This window comes from Oncorhynchus mykiss, chromosome 16 (genome assembly GCF_057628025.1).
Source record: "Oncorhynchus mykiss isolate SJ-2025 chromosome 16, ASM5762802v1, whole genome shotgun sequence".
NCBI classification, from domain to species: Eukaryota; Metazoa; Chordata; class Actinopteri; order Salmoniformes; family Salmonidae; genus Oncorhynchus; species Oncorhynchus mykiss.
In genome coordinates this window covers 40,192,102-40,212,465 of record NC_143037.1, presented here as the reverse complement: position 1 = coordinate 40,212,465, position 20,364 = coordinate 40,192,102, and the positions used below count along the sequence as shown (strand labels likewise).

General features: G+C 40.9%; 9 non-coding genes across 9 annotated transcripts; all 9 read right to left on the bottom strand.

Moving 5' to 3' along the window:
• Positions 1–6: 6 nt before the first annotated feature.
• On the bottom strand, positions 7–89 carry trnal-cag (transfer RNA leucine (anticodon CAG)). Its single transcript has one exon. It is a non-coding gene; the product is annotated as a tRNA-Leu (tRNA).
• A 1,745-nt stretch (positions 90–1,834) lies between these two features.
• Positions 1,835–1,917, bottom strand: trnal-cag (transfer RNA leucine (anticodon CAG)). Its single transcript has one exon. It is a non-coding gene; the product is annotated as a tRNA-Leu (tRNA).
• Positions 1,918–3,662: 1,745 nt separating this feature from the next.
• On the bottom strand, positions 3,663–3,745 carry trnal-cag (transfer RNA leucine (anticodon CAG)). The gene has a single exon. It is a non-coding gene; the product is annotated as a tRNA-Leu (tRNA).
• Positions 3,746–5,490: 1,745 nt separating this feature from the next.
• trnal-cag (transfer RNA leucine (anticodon CAG)) lies at positions 5,491–5,573 on the bottom strand. Its single transcript has one exon. It is a non-coding gene; the product is annotated as a tRNA-Leu (tRNA).
• A 1,745-nt stretch (positions 5,574–7,318) lies between these two features.
• Positions 7,319–7,401, bottom strand: trnal-cag (transfer RNA leucine (anticodon CAG)). Its single transcript has one exon. It is a non-coding gene; the product is annotated as a tRNA-Leu (tRNA).
• Positions 7,402–9,146: 1,745 nt separating this feature from the next.
• trnal-cag (transfer RNA leucine (anticodon CAG)) lies at positions 9,147–9,229 on the bottom strand. Its single transcript has one exon. It is a non-coding gene; the product is annotated as a tRNA-Leu (tRNA).
• Positions 9,230–14,615: 5,386 nt separating this feature from the next.
• Positions 14,616–14,698, bottom strand: trnal-cag (transfer RNA leucine (anticodon CAG)). Its single transcript has one exon. It is a non-coding gene; the product is annotated as a tRNA-Leu (tRNA).
• A 1,745-nt stretch (positions 14,699–16,443) lies between these two features.
• Positions 16,444–16,526, bottom strand: trnal-cag (transfer RNA leucine (anticodon CAG)). The gene has a single exon. It is a non-coding gene; the product is annotated as a tRNA-Leu (tRNA).
• A 1,745-nt stretch (positions 16,527–18,271) lies between these two features.
• trnal-cag (transfer RNA leucine (anticodon CAG)) lies at positions 18,272–18,354 on the bottom strand. The gene has a single exon. It is a non-coding gene; the product is annotated as a tRNA-Leu (tRNA).
• Between the last annotated feature and the right edge of the window lie 2,010 nt (positions 18,355–20,364).

Below are 20,364 nucleotides of genomic sequence, written 5' to 3'. Positions count from 1 at the left end.
AGAAACTGTCAGAAGTGGGATTTGAACCCACGCCTCCATGGGAGACTGCGACCTGAACGCAGCGCCTTAGACCGCTCGGCCATCCTGACTACAGCACAGTAACTGGGTATCGGGTTAAAGTGTATGCGGTAAAAGTAGAAATATGAACAACGCTCTAAAATCACCACAGAGACCAGAACAACTATGCACGATACTGACTTGCACTTTCAATAGTCATTTGTTTTTATAAATTAAAAAGTCCAGTCATTGATTTAACCTCAATATGGCCTTCAATGGGAAAGAGTAGTAAATCGTCATTGAATGAGCGCTAAACTGGCATCAGAATATGGCCATTCTGATATAAATGATAAAATTCCTCAGATAAGACTGAAAAAGTGTCTGGAAATATCAGCAACCATCAGGGTAAGAGTGACAACAGGTCCACATGGGGGAAATCCTTACAAATGGCTTAATGAGTCATTTCAACGCAATCGTGTTATTATTTATTTTTAGGGTTTAACAAGGCAGCTCACCTGTGACTTGACATTAGATGTGGCGACTTCGATTACCCTGCAGACGATATTTTTGTTCTTCCCGCCAATACAATCCACTGACAACGACCGACGAGTTCTGCGTTCCGAGATTATTTTTGTTATTTGCCTGTTTGGGGCCCGCCTGTGAAATTGCGCGATTCTTGCAATTCTCTTTCAGCCTCTCATCAACTAGCTGTTTTTGCAGAATATTAAAAATACGATAGTTATTCACTACTCATATTAACTAGGTGTCATTTACGTTACCTTAAGTCATTTATTTTTCAACTGGATTTTACAAAGGTGCATGACATGCAGGCGCTAAAAAGTTGTCAGGAGGGGGTTTCAAACCATGCCTATAGGGGAGTCTGCGACCTGAATGACTTAATGGTTATTTTCAATGCAATCAAGTTTTTTCTTTTTCTTTTAGGGTTTAACAAGGTTTCTCACCTGTTACCTGTGGCTTGACTTTAGATGTGGCCAGTTCGATTACCCTGCAGACTATAAGAGTGTCTTCAGAATATGGCCAATTTGACATGAATTTAAAAATGCCTCAGATAGGACCAAAAAAGTGTCTGGAGCTTCCCGTCAGGGTAAGAGTGACAACAGGTTTCCACATGTCAAAATGGGGGAAATCTTAGCAAATGGCTTAATGGTTATTCATGAGAATCGTGTTGTTGTATTGTTGAGTGTATCATGGGATCTCACCTGAAATCTGTGGCTTGACTACAAACCTGTAACCTATGCAACTGTGGCCTATAGAGCTAGAAGGCTGGATAACCAGGTGTGTAAAGGTGTGAAGTGGGATAGATGGCCTGCAGTCCTATCCCAAATGGACAACTAATCCCTATGTACTTGCGGAGATCTGAGAGGATGCGATTGGTATAAGAAACACGACTAAACTTCAACCTCCGGAGGGGTCAAAAAAATGCATTTTCATTGTCGGCAGGATTTGAACCTGCGCAGGAAGATCCTAATGGATTTCTAGTCCATCGCCTTAACCACTCGGCCACGACAACGTTGACAGAAGAAAACAGGCTTGTTAGGAGTGAATGGGCCAACAGGCATAGCCTACAGAAAGTGAAATTTAACAACTGAAAGATAATGCAGTAACTCATTATAATGCAATAACACAAAATGTTCCCCTCATTCATTTGTTATTAAGTCCAGCTGTTTTCTTATTTAACCTTGATCTTTGCTCAGCTCCAGAAGGTCTGCATTTGAGAGTGTTTATTATGAATTGTTATTTCACTGTGTGAAGTTGTTATTTCATCATTCTTATTATTACTGCTGAGAAGCATGACTCCTGAGAGGCACTAAGAAACTGTCAGAAGTGGGATTTGAACCCACGCCTCCATGGGAGACTGCGACCTGAACGCAGCGCCTTAGACCGCTCGGCCATCCTGACTACAGCACAGTAACTGGGTATCGGGTTAAAGTGTATGCGGTAAAAGTAGAAATATGAACAACGCTCTAAAATCACCACAGAGACCAGAACAACTATGCACGATACTGACTTGCACTTTCAATAGTCATTTGTTTTTATAAATGAAAAAGTCCAGTCATTGATTTAACCTCAATATGGCCTTCAATGGGAAAGAGTAGTAAATCGTCATTGAATGAGCGCTAAACTGGCATCAGAATATGGCCATTCTGATATAAATGATAAAATTCCTCAGATAAGACTGAAAAAGTGTCTGGAAATATCAGCAACCATCAGGGTAAGAGTGACAACAGGTCCACATGGGGGAAATCCTTACAAATGGCTTAATGAGTCATTTCAACGCAATCGTGTTATTATTTATTTTTAGGGTTTAACAAGGCAGCTCACCTGTGACTTGACATTAGATGTGGCGACTTCGATTACCCTGCAGACGATATTTTTGTTCTTCCCGCCAATACAATCCACTGACAACGACCGACGAGTTCTGCGTTCCGAGATTATTTTTGTTATTTGCCTGTTTGGGGCCCGCCTGTGAAATTGCGCGATTCTTGCAATTCTCTTTCAGCCTCTCATCAACTAGCTGTTTTTGCAGAATATTAAAAATACGATAGTTATTCACTACTCATATTAACTAGGTGTCATTTACGTTACCTTAAGTCATTTATTTTTCAACTGGATTTTACAAAGGTGCATGACATGCAGGCGCTAAAAAGTTGTCAGGAGGGGGTTTCAAACCATGCCTATAGGGGAGTCTGCGACCTGAATGACTTAATGGTTATTTTCAATGCAATCAAGTTTTTTCTTTTTCTTTTAGGGTTTAACAAGGTTTCTCACCTGTTACCTGTGGCTTGACTTTAGATGTGGCCAGTTCGATTACCCTGCAGACTATAAGAGTGTCTTCAGAATATGGCCAATTTGACATGAATTTAAAAATGCCTCAGATAGGACCAAAAAAGTGTCTGGAGCTTCCCGTCAGGGTAAGAGTGACAACAGGTTTCCACATGTCAAAATGGGGGAAATCTTAGCAAATGGCTTAATGGTTATTCATGAGAATCGTGTTGTTGTATTGTTGAGTGTATCATGGGATCTCACCTGAAATCTGTGGCTTGACTACAAACCTGTAACCTATGCAACTGTGGCCTATAGAGCTAGAATGCTGGATAACCAGGTGTGTAAAGGTGTGAAGTGGGATAGATGGACTGCAGTCCTATCCCAAATGGACAACTAATCCCTATGTACTTGCGGAGATCTGAGAGGATGCGATTGGTATAAGAAACACGACTAAACTTCAACCTCCGGAGGGGTCAAAAAAATGCATTTTCATTGTCGGCAGGATTTGAACCTGCGCAGGAAGATCCTAATGGATTTCTAGTCCATCGCCTTAACGACTCGGCCACGACAACGTTGACAGAAGAAAACAGGCTTGTTAGGAGTGAATGGGCCAACAGGCATAGCCTACAGAAAGTGAAATTTAACAACTGAAAGATAATGCAGTAACTCATTATAATGCAATAACACAAAATGTTCCCCTCATTCATTTGTTATTAAGTCCAGCTGTTTTCTTATTTAACCTTGATCTTTGCTCAGCTCCAGAAGGTCTGCATTTGAGAGTGTTTATTATGAATTGTTATTTCACTGTGTGAAGTTGTTATTTCATCATTCTTATTATTACTGCTGAGCAGCATGGCTCCTGAGAGGCACTAAAAAACTGTCAGAAGTGGGATTTGAACCCACGCCTCCATGGGAGACTGCGACCTGAACGCAGCGCCTTAGACCGCTCGGCCATCCTGACTACAGCACAGTAACTGGGTATCGGGTTAAAGTGTATGCGGTAAAAGTAGAAATATGAACAACGCTCTAAAATCACCACAGAGACCGGAACAACTATGCACGATACTGACTTGCACATTCAATAGTCATTTGTTTTTATAAATTAAAAAGTCCAGTCATTGATTTAACCTCAATATGGCCTTCAATGGGAAAGAGTAGTAAATCGTCATTGAATGAGCGCTAAACTGGCATCAGAATATGGCCATTCTGATAGAAATGATAAAATTCCTCAGATAAGACTGAAAAAGTGTCTGGAAATATCAGCAACCATCAGGGTAAGAGTGACAACAGGTCCACATGGGGGAAATCCTTACAAATGGCTTAATGGGTCATTTCAACGCAATCGTATTATTATTTATTTTTAGGGTTTAACAAGGCAGCTCACCTGTGACTTGACATTAGATGCGGCGACTTCGATTACCCTGCAGACAATATTTTTGTTCTTCCCGCCAATACAATCCACTGACAACGACCGACGAGTTCTGCGTTCCGAGATTATTTTTGTTATTTGCCTGTTTGGGGCCCGCCTGTGAAATTGCGCGATTCTTGCAATTCTCTTTCAGCCTCTCATCAACTAGCTGTTTTTGCAGAATATTAAAAATACGATAGTTATTCACTACTCATATTAACTAGGTGTCATTTACGTTACCTTAAGTCATTTATTTTTCAACTGGATTTTACAAAGGTGCATGACATGCAGGCGCTAAAAAGTTGTCAGGAGGGGGTTTCAAACCATGCCTATAGGGGAGTCTGCGACCTGAATGACTTAATGGTTATTTTCAATGCAATCAAGTTTTTTCTTTTTCTTTTAGGGTTTAACAAGGTTTCTCACCTGTTACCTGTGGCTTGACTTTAGATGTGGCCAGTTCGATTACCCTGCAGACTATAAGAGTGTCTTCAGAATATGGCCAATTTGACATGAATTTAAAAATGCCTCAGATAGGACCAAAAAAGTGTCTGGAGCTTCCCGTCAGGGTAAGAGTGACAACAGGTTTCCACATGTCAAAATGGGGGAAATCTTAGCAAATGGCTTCATGGTTATTCATGAGAATCGTGTTGTTGTATTGTTGAGTGTATCATGGGATCTCACCTGAAATCTGTGGCTTGACTACAAACCTGTAACCTATGCTACTGTGGCCTATAGAGCTAGAAGGCTGGATAACCAGGTGTGTAAAGGTGTGAAGTGGGACAGATGGCCTGCAGTCCTATCCCAAATGGACAACTAATCCCTATGTACTTGCGGAGATCTGAGAGGATGCGATTGGTATAAGAAACACGACTAAACTTCAACCTCCGGAGGGGTCAAAAAAATGCATTTTCGTTGTCAGCAGGATTTGAACCTGCGCAGTAAGATCCTAATGGATTTCTAGTCTATCGCCTTAACCACTCGGCCACGACAACGTCGACAGAAGAAAACAGGCTTGTTAGGAGTGAATGGGCCAACAGGCATAGCCTACAGAAAGTGAAATTTAACAACTGAAAGATAATGCAGTAACTCATTATAATGCAATAACACAAAATGTTCCCCTCATTCATTTGTTATTAAGTCCAGCTGTTTTCTTATTTAACCTTGATCTTTGCTCAGCTCCAGAAGGTCTGCATTTGAGAGTGTTTATAATGAATTGTTATTTCACTGTGTGAAGTTGTTATTTCATCATTCTTATTATTACTGCTGAGCAGCATGACTCCTGAGAGGCACTAAAAAACTGTCAGAAGTGGGATTTGAACCCACGCCTCCATGGGAGACTGCGACCTGAACGCAGCGCCTTAGACCGCTCGGCCATCCTGACTACAGCACAGTAACTGGGTATCGGGTTAAAGTGTATGCGGTAAAAGTAGAAATATGAACAACGCTCTAAAATCACCACAGAGACCAGAACAACTATGCACGATACTGACTTGCACTTTCAATAGTCATTTGTTTTTATAAATGAAAAAGTCCAGTCATTGATTTAACCTCAATATGGCCTTCAATGGGAAAGAGTAGTAAATCGCCATTGAATGAGCGCTAAACTGGCATCAGAATATGGCCATTCTGATATAAATGATAAAATTCCTCAGATAAGACTGAAAAAGTGTCTGGAAATATCAGCAACCATCATGGTAAGAGTGACAACAGGTCCACATGGGGGAAATCCTTACAAATGGCTTAATGGGTCATTTCAACGCAATCGTGTTATTATTTATTTTTAGGGTTTAACAAGGCAGCTCACCTGTGACTTGACATTAGATGCGGCGACTTCGATTACCCTGCAGACGATATTTATGTTCTTCCCGCCAATACAATCCACTGACAACGACCGACGAGTTCTGCGTTCCGAGATTATTTTTGTTATTTGCCTGTTTGGGGCCCGCCTGTGAAATTGCGCGATTCTTGCAATTCTCTTTCAGCCTCTCATCAACTAGCTGTTTTTGCAGAATATTAAAAATACGATAGTTATTCACTACTCATATTAACTAGGTGTCATTTACGTTACCTTAAGTCATTTATTTTTCAACTGGATTTTACAAAGGTGCATGACATGCAGGCGCTAAAAAGTTGTCAGGAGGGGGTTTCAAACCATGCCTATAGGGGAGTCTGCGACCTGAATGACTTAATGGTTATTTTCAATGCAATCAAGTTTTTTCTTTTTCTTTTAGGGTTTAACAAGGTTTCTCACCTGTTACCTGTGGCTTGACTTTAGATGTGGCCAGTTCGATTACCCTGCAGACTATAAGAGTGTCTTCAGAATATGGCCAATTTGACATGAATTTAAAAATGCCTCAGATAGGACCAAAAAAGTGTCTGGAGCTTCCCGTCAGGGTAAGAGTGACAACAGGTTTCCACATGTCAAAATGGGGGAAATCTTAGCAAATGGCTTCATGGTTATTCATGAGAATCATGTTGTTGTATTGTTGAGTGTATCATGGGATCTCACCTGAAATCTGTGGCTTGACTACAAACCTGTAACCTATGCTACTGTGGCCTATAGAGCTAGAAGGCTGGATAACCAGGTGTGTAAAGGTTTGAAGTGGGACAGATGGCCTGCAGTCCTATCCCAAATGGACAACTAATCCCTATGTACTTGTGGAGATCTGAGAGGATGCGATTGGTATAAGAAACACGACTAAACTTCAACCTCCGGAGGGGTCAAAAAAATGCAATTTCGTTGTCGGCAGGATTTGAACCTGCGCAGGAAGATCCTAATGGATTTCTAGTCCATCGCCTTAACCACTCGGCCACGACACCGTTGACAGAAGAAAACAGGCTTGTTAGGAGTGAATGGGCCAACAGGCATAGCCTACAGAAAGTGAAATTTAACAACTGAAAGATAATGCAGTAACTCATTATAATGCAATAACACAAAATGTTCCCCTCATTCATTTGTTATTAAGTCCAGCTGTTTTCTTATTTAACCTTGATCTTTGCTCAGCTCCAGAAGGTCTGCATTTGAGAGTGTTTATAATGAATTGTTATTTCACTGTGTGAAGTTGTTATTTCATCATTCTTATTATTACTGCTGAGCAGCATGACTCCTGAGAGGCACTAAAAAACTGTCAGAAGTGGGATTTGAACCCACGCCTCCATGGGAGACTGCGACCTGAACGCAGCGCCTTAGACCGCTCGGCCATCCTGACTACAGCACAGTAACTGGGTATCGGGTTAAAGTGTATGCGGTAAAAGTAGAAATATGAACAACGCTCTAAAATCACCACAGAGACCAGAACAACTATGCACGATACTGACTTGCACTTTCAATAGTCATTTGTTTTTATAAATTAAAAAGTCCAGTCATTGATTTAACCTCAATATGGCCTTCAATGGGAAAGAGTAGTAAATCGCCATTGAATGAGCGCTAAACTGGCATCAGAATATGGCCATTCTGATATAAATGATAAAATTCCTCAGATAAGACTGAAAAAGTGTCTGGAAATATCAGCAACCATCATGGTAAGAGTGACAACAGGTCCACATGGGGGAAATCCTTACAAATGGCTTAATGGGTCATTTCAACGCAATCGTGTTATTATTTATTTTTAGGGTTTAACAAGGCAGCTCACCTGTGACTTGACATTAGATGCGGCGACTTCGATTACCCTGCAGACAATATTTTTGTTCTTCCCGCCAATACAATCCACTGACAACGACCGACGAGTTCTGCGTTCCGAGATTATTTTTGTTATTTGCCTGTTTGGGGCCCGCCTGTGAAATTGCGCGATTCTTGCAATTCTCTTTCAGCCTCTCATCAACTAGCTGTTTTTGCAGAATATTAAAAATACGATAGTTATTCACTACTCATATTAACTAGGTGTCATTTACGTTACCTTAAGTCATTTATTTTTCAACTGGATTTTACAAAGGTGCATGACATGCAGGCGCTAAAAAGTTGTCAGGAGGGGGTTTCAAACCATGCCTATAGGGGAGTCTGCGACCTGAATGACTTAATGGTTATTTTCAATGCAATCAAGTTTTTTCTTTTTCTTTTAGGGTTTAACAAGGTTTCTCACCTGTTACCTGTGGCTTGACTTTAGATGTGGCCAGTTCGATTACCCTGCAGACTATAAGAGTGTCTTCAGAATATGGCCAATTTGACATGAATTTAAAAATGCCTCAGATAGGACCAAAAAAGTGTCTGGAGCTTCCCGTCAGGGTAAGAGTGACAACAGGTTTCCACATGTCAAAATGGGGGAAATCTTAGCAAATGGCTTCATGGTTATTCATGAGAATCATGTTGTTGTATTGTTGAGTGTATCATGGGATCTCACCTGAAATCTGTGGCTTGACTACAAACCTGTAACCTATGCTACTGTGGCCTATAGAGCTAGAAGGCTGGATAACCAGGTGTGTAAAGGTTTGAAGTGGGACAGATGGCCTGCAGTCCTATCCCAAATGGACAACTAATCCCTATGTACTTGTGGAGATCTGAGAGGATGCGATTGGTATAAGAAACACGACTAAACTTCAACCTCCGGAGGGGTCAAAAAAATGCAATTTCGTTGTCGGCAGGATTTGAACCTGCGCAGGAAGATCCTAATGGATTTCTAGTCCATCGCCTTAACCACTCGGCCACGACACCGTTGACAGAAGAAAACAGGCTTGTTAGGAGTGTATGGGCCAACAGGCATAGCCTACAGAAAGTGAAATTTAACAACTGAAAGATAATGCAGTAACTCATTATAATGCAATAACACAAAATGTTCCCCTCATTCATTTGTTATTAAGTCCAGCTGTTTTCTTATTTAACCTTGATCTTTGCTCAGCTCCAGAAGGTCTGCATTTGAGAGTGTTTATTATGAATTGTTATTTCACTGTGTGAAGTTGTTATTTCATCATTCTTATTATTACTGCTGAGCAGCATGACTCCTGAGAGGCACTAAAAAACTGTCAGAAGTGGGATTTGAACCCACGCCTCCATGGGAGACTGCGACCTGAACGCAGCGCCTTAGACCGCTCGGCCATCCTGACTACAGCACAGTAACTGGGTATCGGGTTAAAGTGTATGCGGTAAAAGTAGAAATATGAACAACGCTCTAAAATCACCACAGAGGCCAGAACAACTATGCACGATACTGACTTGCACTTTCAATAGTCATTTGTTTTTATAAATTAAAAAGTCCAGTCATTGATTTAACCTCAATATGGCCTTCAATGGGAAAGAGTAGTAAATCGTCATTGAATGAGCGCTAAACTGGCATCAGAATATGGCCATTCTGATATAAATGATAAAATTCCTCAGATAAGACTGAAAAAGTGTCTGGAAATATCAGCAACCATCAGGGTAAGAGTGACAACAGGTCCACATGGGGGAAATCCTTACAAATGGCTTAATGGGTCATTTCAACGCAATCGTGTTATTATTTATTTTTAGGGTTTAACAAGGCAGCTCACCTGTGACTTGACATTAGATGCGGCGACTTCGATTAACCTGCAGACGATATTTATGTTCTTCCCGCCAATACAATCCACTGACAACGACCGACGAGTTCTGCGTTCCGAGATTATTTTTGTTATTTGCCTGTTTGGGGCCCGCCTGTGAAATTGCGCGATTCTTGCAATTCTCTTTCAGCCTCTCATCAACTAGCTGTTTTTGCAGAATATTAAAAATACGATAGTTATTCACTACTCATATTAACTAGGTGTCATTTACGTTACCTTAAGTCTTTTATTTTTCAACTGGATTTTACAAAGGTGCATGACATGCAGGCGCTAAAAAGTTGTCAGGAGGGGGTTTCAAACCATGCCTATAGGGTCTGCGACCTGAATGACTTAATGGTTATTTTCAATGCAATCAAGTTTTTTCTTTTTCTTTTAGGGTTTAACAAGGTTTCTCACCTGTTACCTGTGGCTTGACTTTAGATGTGGCCAGTTCGATTACCCTGCAGACTATAAGAGTGTCTTCAGAATATGGCCAATTTGAAATGAATTTAAAAATGCCTCAGATAGGACCAAAAAAGTGTCTGGAGCTTCCCGTCAGGGTAAGAGTGACAACAGGTTTCCACATGTCAAAATGGGGGAAATCTTAGCAAATGGCTTCATGGTTATTCATGAGAATCGTGTTGTTGTATTGTTGAGTGTATCATGGGATCTCACCTGAAATCTGTGGCTTGACTACAAACCTGTAACCTATGCTACTGTGGCCTATAGAGCTAGAAGGCTGGATAACCAGGTGTGTAAAGGTGTGAAGTGGGACAGATGGCCTGCAGTCCTATCCCAAATGGACAACTAATCCCTATGTACTTGTGGAGATCTGAGAGGATGCGATTGGTATAAGAAACACGACTAAACTTCAACCTCCGGAGGGGTCAAAAAAATGCAATTTCATTGTCGGCAGGATTTGAACCTGCGCAGGAAGATCCTAATGGATTTCTAGTCCATCGCCTTAACCACTCGGCCACGACACCGTTGACAGAAGAAAACAGGCTTGTTAGGAGTGAATGGGCCAACAGGCATAGCCTACAGAAAGTGAAATTTAACAACTAAAAGATAATGCAGTAACTCATTATAATGCAATAACACAAAATGTTCCCCTCATTCATTTGTTATTAAGTCCAGCTGTTTTCTTATTTAACCTTGATCTTTGCTCAGCTCCAGAAGGTCTGCATTTGAGAGTGTTTATTATGAATTGTTATTTCACTGTGTGAAGTTGTTATTTCATCATTCTTATTATTACTGCTGAGAAGCATGACTCCTGAGAGGCACTAAGAAACTGTCAGAAGTGGGATTTGAACCCACGCCTCCATGGGAGACTTTGACCTGAACGCAGCACCTTAGACCGCTCGGCCATCCTGACTACAGCACAGTAACTGGGTATCGGGTTAAAGTGTATGCGGTAAAAGTAGAAATATGAACAACGCTCTAAAATCACCACAGAGACCAGAACAACTATGCACGATACTGACTTGCACTTTCAATAGTCATTTGTTTTTATAAATTAAAAAGTCCAGTCATTGATTTAACCTCAATATGGCCTTCAATGGGAAAGAGTAGTAAATCGTCATTGAATGAGCGCTAAACTGGCATCAGAATATGGCCATTCTGATATAAATGATAAAATTCCTCAGATAAGACTGAAAAAGTGTCTGGAAATATCAGCAACCATCAGGGTAAGAGTGACAACAGGTCCACATGGGGGAAATCCTTACAAATGGCTTAATGAGTCATTTCAACGCAATCGTGTTATTATTTATTTTTAGGGTTTAACAAGGCAGCTCACCTGTGACTTGACATTAGATGTGGCGACTTCGATTACCCTGCAGACGATATTTTTGTTCTTCCCGCCAATACAATCCACTGACAACGACCGACGAGTTCTGCGTTCCGAGATTATTTTTGTTATTTGCCTGTTTGGGGCCCGCCTGTGAAATTGCGCGATTCTTGCAATTCTCTTTCAGCCTCTCATCAACTAGCTGTTTTTGCAGAATATTAAAAATACGATAGTTATTCACTACTCATATTAACTAGGTGTCATTTACGTTACCTTAAGTCATTTATTTTTCAACTGGATTTTACAAAGGTGCATGACATGCAGGCGCTAAAAAGTTGTCAGGAGGGGGTTTCAAACCATGCCTATAGGGGAGTCTGCGACCTGAATGACTTAATGGTTATTTTCAATGCAATCAAGTTTTTTCTTTTTCTTTTAGGGTTTAACAAGGTTTCTCACCTGTTACCTGTGGCTTGACTTTAGATGTGGCCAGTTCGATTACCCTGCAGACTATAAGAGTGTCTTCAGAATATGGCCAATTTGACATGAATTTAAAAATGCCTCAGATAGGACCAAAAAAGTGTCTGGAGCTTCCCGTCAGGGTAAGAGTGACAACAGGTTTCCACATGTCAAAATGGGGGAAATCTTAGCAAATGGCTTAATGGTTATTCATGAGAATCGTGTTGTTGTATTGTTGAGTGTATCATGGGATCTCACCTGAAATCTGTGGCTTGACTACAAACCTGTAACCTATGCAACTGTGGCCTATAGAGCTAGAATGCTGGATAACCAGGTGTGTAAAGGTGTGAAGTGGGATAGATGGCCTGCAGTCCTATCCCAAATGGACAACTAATCCCTATGTACTTGCGGAGATCTGAGAGGATGCGATTGGTATAAGAAACACGACTAAACTTCAACCTCCGGAGGGGTCAAAAAAATGCATTTTCATTGTCGGCAGGATTTGAACCTGCGCAGGAAGATCCTAATGGATTTCTAGTCCATCGCCTTAACGACTCGGCCACGACAACGTTGACAGAAGAAAACAGGCTTGTTAGGAGTGAATGGGCCAACAGGCATAGCCTACAGAAAGTGAAATTTAACAACTGAAAGATAATGCAGTAACTCATTATAATGCAATAACACAAAATGTTCCCCTCATTCATTTGTTATTAAGTCCAGCTGTTTTCTTATTTAACCTTGATCTTTGCTCAGCTCCAGAAGGTCTGCATTTGAGAGTGTTTATTATGAATTGTTATTTCACTGTGTGAAGTTGTTATTTCATCATTCTTATTATTACTGCTGAGCAGCATGGCTCCTGAGAGGCACTAAAAAACTGTCAGAAGTGGGATTTGAACCCACGCCTGCGACCTGAACGCAGCGCCTTAGACCGCTCGGCCATCCTGACTACAGCACAGTAACTGGGTATCGGGTTAAAGTGTATGCGGTAAAAGTAGAAATATGAACAACGCTCTAAAATCACCACAGAGACCAGAACAACTATGCACGATACTGACTTGCACATTCAATAGTCATTTGTTTTTATAAATTAAAAAGTCCAGTCATTGATTTAACCTCAATATGGCCTTCAATGGGAAAGAGTAGTAAATCGCCATTGAATGAGCGCTAAACTGGCATCAGAATATGGCCATTCTGATATAAATGATAAAATTCCTCAGATAAGACTGAAAAAGTGTCTGGAAATATCAGCAACCATCAGGGTAAGAGTGACAACAGGTCCACATGGGGGAAATCCTTACAAATGGCTTAATGGGTCATTTCAACGCAATCGTGTTATTATTTATTTTTAGGGTTTAACAAGGCAGCTCACCTGTGACTTGACATTAGATGTGGCGACTTCGATTACCCTGCAGACGATATTTTTGTTCTTCCCGCCAATACAATCCACTGACAACGACCGACGAGTTCTGCGTTCCGAGATTATTTTTGTTATTTGCCTGTTTGGGGCCCGCCTGTGAAATTGCGCGATTCTTGCAATTCTCTTTCAGCCTCTCATCAACTAGCTGTTTTTGCAGAATATTAAAAATACGATAGTTATTCACTACTCATATTAACTAGGTGTCATTTACGTTACCTTAAGTCATTTATTTTTCAACTGGATTTTACAAAGGTGCATGACATGCAGGCGCTAAAAAGTTGTCAGGAGGTGGTTTCAAACCATGCCTATAGGGGAGTCTGCGACCTGAATGACTTAATGGTTATTTTCAATGCAATCAAGTTTTTTCTTTTTCTTTTAGGGTTTAACAAGGTTTCTCACCTGTTACCTGTGGCTTGACTTTAGATGTGGCCAGTTCGATTACCCTGCAGACTATAAGAGTGTCTTCAGAATATGGCCAATTTGACATGAATTTAAAAATGCCTCAGATAGGACCAAAAAAGTGTCTGGAGCTTCCCGTCAGGGTAAGAGTGACAACAGGTTTCCACATGTCAAAATGGGGGAAATCTTAGCAAATGGCTTAATGGTTATTCATGAGAATCGTGTTGTTGTATTGTTAAGTGTATCATGGGATCTCACCTGAAATCTGTGGCTTGACTACAAACCTGTAACCTATGCAACTGTGGCCTATAGAGCTAGAAGGCTGGATAACCAGGTGTGTAAAGGTGTGAAGTGGGATAGATGGCCTGCAGTCCTATCCCAAATGGACAACTAATCCCTATGTACTTGCGGAGATCTGAGAGGATGCGATTGGTATAAGAAACACGACTAAACTTCAACCTCCGGAGGGGTCAAAAAAATGCATTTTCATTGTCGGCAGGACTTGAACCTGCGCAGGAAGATCCTAATGGATTTCTAGTCCATCGCGTTAACCACTCGGCCACGACAACGTTGACAGAAGAAAACAGGCTTGTTAGGAGTGAATGGGCCAACAGGCATAGCCTACAGAAAGTGAAATTTAACAACTGAAAGATAATGCAGTAACTCATTATAATGCAATAACACAAAATGTTCCCCTCATTCATTTGTTATTAAGTCCAGCTGTTTTCTTATTTAACCTTGATCTTTGCTCAGCTCCAGAAGGTCTGCATTTGAGAGTGTTTATTATGAATTGTTATTTCACTGTGTGAAGTTGTTATTTCATCATTCTTATTATTACTGCTGAGCAGCATGACTCCTGAGAGGCACTAAAAAACTGTCAGAAGTGGGATTTGAACCCACGCCTCCATGGGAGACTGCGACCTGAACGCAGCGCCTTAGACCGCTCGGCCATCCTGACTACAGCACAGTAATTGGGTATCGGGTTAAAGTGTATGCGGTAAAAGTAGAAATATGAACAACGCTCTAAAATCACCACAGAGACCAGAACAACTATGCACGATACTGACTTGCACTTTCAATAGTCATTTGTTTTTATAAATTAAAAAGTCCATTCATTGATTTAACCTCAATATGGCCTTCAATGGGAAAGAGTAGTAAATCGCCATTGAATGAGCGCTAAACTGGCATCAGAATATGGCCATTCTGATATAAATGATAAAATTCCTCAGATAAGACTGAAAAAGTGTCTGGAAATATCAGCAACCATCAGGGTAAGAGTGACAACAGGTCCACATGGGGGAAATCCTTACAAATGGCTTAATGGGTCATTTCAACGCAATCGTGTTATTATTTATTTTTAGGGTTTAACAAGGCAGCTCACCTGTGACTTGACATTAGATTTGGCGACTTCGATTACCCTGCAGACTATATTTTTGTTCTTCCCGCCAATACAATCCACTGACAACGACCGACGAGTTCTGCGTTCCGAGATTATTTTTGTTATTTGCCTGTTTGGGGCCCGCCTGTGAAATTGCGCGATTCTTGCAATTCTCTTTCAGCCTCTCATCAACTAGCTGTTTTTGCAGAATATTAAAAATACGATAGTTATTCACTACTCATATTAACTAGGTGTCATTTACGTTACCTTAAGTCATTTATTTTTCAACTGGATTTTACAAAGGTGCATGACATGCAGGCGCTAAAAAGTTGTCAGGAGGGGGTTTCAAACCATGCCTATAGGGGAGTCTGCGACCTGAATGACTTAATGGTTATTTTCAATGCAATCAAGTTTTTTCTTTTTCTTTTAGGGTTTAACAAGGTTTCTCACCTGTTACCTGTGGCTTGACTTTAGATGTGGCCAGTTCGATTACCCTGCAGACTATAAGAGTGTCTTCAGAATATGGCCAATTTGACATGAATTTAAAAATGCCTCAGATAGGACCAAAAAAGTGTCTGGAGCTTCCCGTCAGGGTAAGAGTGACAACAGGTTTCCACATGTCAAAATGGGGGAAATCTTAGCAAATGGCTTAATGGTTATTCATGAGAATCGTGTTGTTGTATTGTTGAGTGTATCATGGGATCTCACCTGAAATCTGTGGCTTGACTACAAACCTGTAACCTATGCAACTGTGGCCTATAGAGCTAGAAGGCTGGATAACCAGGTGTGTAAAGGTGTGAAGTGGGATAGATGGCCTGCAGTCCTATCCCAAATGGACAACTAATCCCTATGTACTTGCGGAGATCTGAGAGGATGCGATTGGTATAAGAAACACGACTAAACTTCAACCTCCGGAGGGGTCAAAAAAATGCATTTTCATTGTCGGCAGGATTTGAACCTGCGCAGGAAGATCCTAATGGATTTCTAGTCCATCGCCTTAACCACTCGGCCACGACAACGTTGACAGAAGAAAACAGGCTTGTTAGGAGTGAATGGGCCAACAGGCATAGCCTACAGAAAGTGAAATTTAACAACTGAAAGATAATGCAGTAACTCATTATAATGCAATAACACAAAATGTTCCCCTCATTCATTTGTTATTAAGTCCAGCTGTTTTCTTATTTAACCTTGATCTTTGCTCAGCTCCAGAAGGTCTGCATTTGAGAGTGTTTATTATGAATTGTTATTTCACTGTGTGAAGTTGTTATTTCATCATTCTTATTATTACTGCTGAGCAGCATGACTCCTAAGAGGCACTAAAAAACTGTCAGAAGTGGGATTTGAACCCACGCCTCCATGGGAGACTGCGACCTGAACGCAGCGCCTTAGACCGCTCGGCCATCCTGACTACAGCACAGTAATTGGGTATCGGGTTAAAGTGTATGCGGTAAAAGTAGAAATATGAACAACGCTCTAAAATCACCACAGAGACCAGAACAACTATGCACGATACTGACTTGCACTTTCAATAGTCATTTGTTTTTATAAATTAAAAAGTCCATTCATTGATTTAACCTCAATATGGCCTTCAATGGGAAAGAGTAGTAAATCGCCATTGAATGAGCGCTAAACTGGCATCAGAATATGGCCATTCTGATATAAATGATAAAATTCCTCAGATAAGACTGAAAAAGTGTCTGGAAATATCAGCAACCATCAGGGTAAGAGTGACAACAGGTCCACATGGGGGAAATCCTTACAAATGGCTTAATGGGTCATTTCAACGCAATCGTGTTATTATTTATTTTTAGGGTTTAACAAGGCAGCTCACCTGTGACTTGACATTAGATTTGGCGACTTCGATTACCCTGCAGACTATATTTTTGTTCTTCCCGCCAATACAATCCACTGACAACGACCGACGAGTTCTGCGTTCCGAGATTATTTTTGTTATTTGCCTGTTTGGGGCCCGCCTGTGAAATTGCGCGATTCTTGCAATTCTCTTTCAGCCTCTCATCAACTAGCTGTTTTTGCAGAATATTAAAAATACGATAGTTATTCACTACTCATATTAACTAGGTGTCATTTACGTTACCTTAAGTCATTTATTTTTCAACTGGATTTTACAAAGGTGCATGACATGCAGGCGCTAAAAAGTTGTCAGGAGGGGGTTTCAAACCATGCCTATAGGGGAGTCTGCGACCTGAATGACTTAATGGTTATTTTCAATGCAATCAAGTTTTTTCTTTTTCTTTTAGGGTTTAACAAGGTTTCTCACCTGTTACCTGTGGCTTGACTTTAGATGTGGCCAGTTCGATTACCCTGCAGACTATAAGAGTGTCTTCAGAATATGGCCAATTTGACATGAATTTAAAAATGCCTCAGATAGGACCAAAAAAGTGTCTGGAGCTTCCCGTCAGGGTAAGAGTGACAACAGGTTTCCACATGTCAAAATGGGGGAAATCTTAGCAAATGGCTTAATGGTTATTCATGAGAATCGTGTTGTTGTATTGTTGAGTGTATCATGGGATCTCACCTGAAATCTGTGGCTTGACTACAAACCTGTAACCTATGCAACTGTGGCCTATAGAGCTAGAAGGCTGGATAACCAGGTGTGTAAAGGTGTGAAGTGGGATAGATGGCCTGCAGTCCTATCCCAAATGGACAACTAATCCCTATGTACTTGCGGAGATCTGAGAGGATGCGATTGGTATAAGAAACACGACTAAACTTCAACCTCCGGAGGGGTCAAAAAAATGCATTTTCATTGTCGGCAGGATTTGAACCTGCGCAGGAAGATCCTAATGGATTTCTAGTCCATCGCCTTAACCACTCGGCCACGACAACGTTGACAGAAGAAAACAGGCTTGTTAGGAGTGAATGGGCCAACAGGCATAGCCTACAGAAAGTGAAATTTAACAACTGAAAGATAATGCAGTAACTCATTATAATGCAATAACACAAAATGTTCCCCTCATTCATTTGTTATTAAGTCCAGCTGTTTTCTTATTTAACCTTGATCTTTGCTCAGCTCCAGAAGGTCTGCATTTGAGAGTGTTTATTATGAATTGTTATTTCACTGTGTGAAGTTGTTATTTCATCATTCTTATTATTACTGCTGAGCAGCATGACTCCTAAGAGGCACTAAAAAACTGTCAGAAGTGGGATTTGAACCCACGCCTCCATGGGAGACTGCGACCTGAACGCAGCGCCTTAGACCGCTCGGCCATCCTGACTACAGCACAGTAACTGGGTATCGGGTTAAAGTGTATGCGGTAAAAGTAGAAATATGAACAACGCTCTAAAATCACCACAGAGACCAGAACAACTATGCACGATACTGACTTGCACTTTCAATAGTCATTTGTTTTTATAAATTAAAAAGTCCAGTCATTGATTTAACCTCAATATGGCCTTCAATGGGAAAGAGTAGTAAATCGTCATTGAATGAGCGCTAAACTGGCATCAGAATATGGCCATTCTGATATAAATGATAAAATTCCTCAGATAAGACTGAAAAAGTGTCTGGAAATATCAGCAACCATCAGGGTAAGAGTGACAACAGGTCCACATGGGGGAAATCCTTACAAATGGCTTAATGGGTCATTTCAACACAATCGTGTTATTATTTATTTTTAGGGTTTAACAAGGCAGCTCACCTGTGACTTGACATTAGATGCGGCGACTTCGATTACCCTGCAGACGATATTTTTGTTCTTCCCGCCAATACAATCCACTGACAACGACCGATGAGTTCTGCATTCCGAGATTATTTTTGTTATTTGCCTGTTTGGGGCCCGCCTGTGAAATTGCGCGATTCTTGCAATTCTCTTTCAGCCTCTCATCAACTAGCTGTTTTTGCAGAATATTAAAAATACGATAGTTATTCACTACTCATATTAACTAGGTGTCATTTACGTTACCTTAAGTCATTTATTTTTCAACTGGATTTTACAAAGGTGCATGACATGCAGGCGCTAAAAAGTTGTCAGGAGGGGGTTTCAAACCATGCCTATAGGGGAGTCTGCGACCTGAATGACTTAATGGTTATTTTCAATGCAATCGAGTTTTTTCTTTTTCTTTTAGGGTTTAACAAGGTTTCTCACCTGTTACCTGTGGCTTGACTTTAGATGTGGCCAGTTCGATTACCCTGCAGCCTAAGAGTGTCTTCAGAATATGGCCAATTTGACATGAATTTAAAAATGCCTCAGATAGGACCAAAAAAGTGTCTGGAGCTTCCCGTCAGGGTAAGAGTGACAACAGGTTTCCACATGTCAAAATGGGGGAAATCTTAGCAAATGGCTTAATGGTTATTCATGAGAATCGTGTTGTTGTATTGTTGAGTGTATCATGGGATCTCACCTGAAATCTGTGGCTTGACTACAAACCTGTAACCTATGCTACTGTGGCCTATAGAGCTAGAAGGCTGGATAACCAGGTATGTAAAGGTGTGAAGTGGGATAGATGGCCTGCAGTCCTATCCCAAATGGACAACTAATCCCTATGTACTTGCGGAGATCTGAGAGGATGCGATTGGTATAAGAAACACGACTAAACTTCAACCTCCGGAGGGGTCAAAAAAATGCATTTTCATTGTCGGCAGGATTTAAACCTGCGCAGGAAGATCCTAATGGATTTCTAGTCCATCGCCTTAACCACTCGGCCACGACAACGTTGACAGAAGAAAACAAGCTTGTTAGGAGTGAATGGGCCAACAGGCATAGCCCACAGAAAGTGAAATTTAACAACTGAAAGATAATGCAGTAACTCATTATAATGCAATAACACAAAATGTTCCCCTCATTAATTTGTTATTAAGTCCAGCTGTTTTCTTATTTAACCTTGATCTTTGCTCAGCTCCAGAAGGTCTGCATTTGAGGGTGTTTATTATGAATTGTTATTTCACTGTGTGAAGTTGTTATTTCATCATTCTTATTATTACTGCTGAGCAGCATGACTCCTGAGAGGCACTAAAAAACTGTCAGAAGTGGAATTTGAACCCACGCCTCCACGGGAGACTGCGACCTGAACGCAGCGCCTTAGACCGCTCGGCCATCCTGACTACAGCACAGTAACTGGGTATCGGGTTAAAGTGTATGCGGTAAAAGTAGAAATATGAACAACGCTCTAAAATCACCACAGAGACCAGAACAACTATGCATGATACTGACTTGCACTTTCAATAGTCATTTGTTTTTATAAATTAAAAAGTCCAGTCATTGATTTAACCTCAATATGGCCTTCAA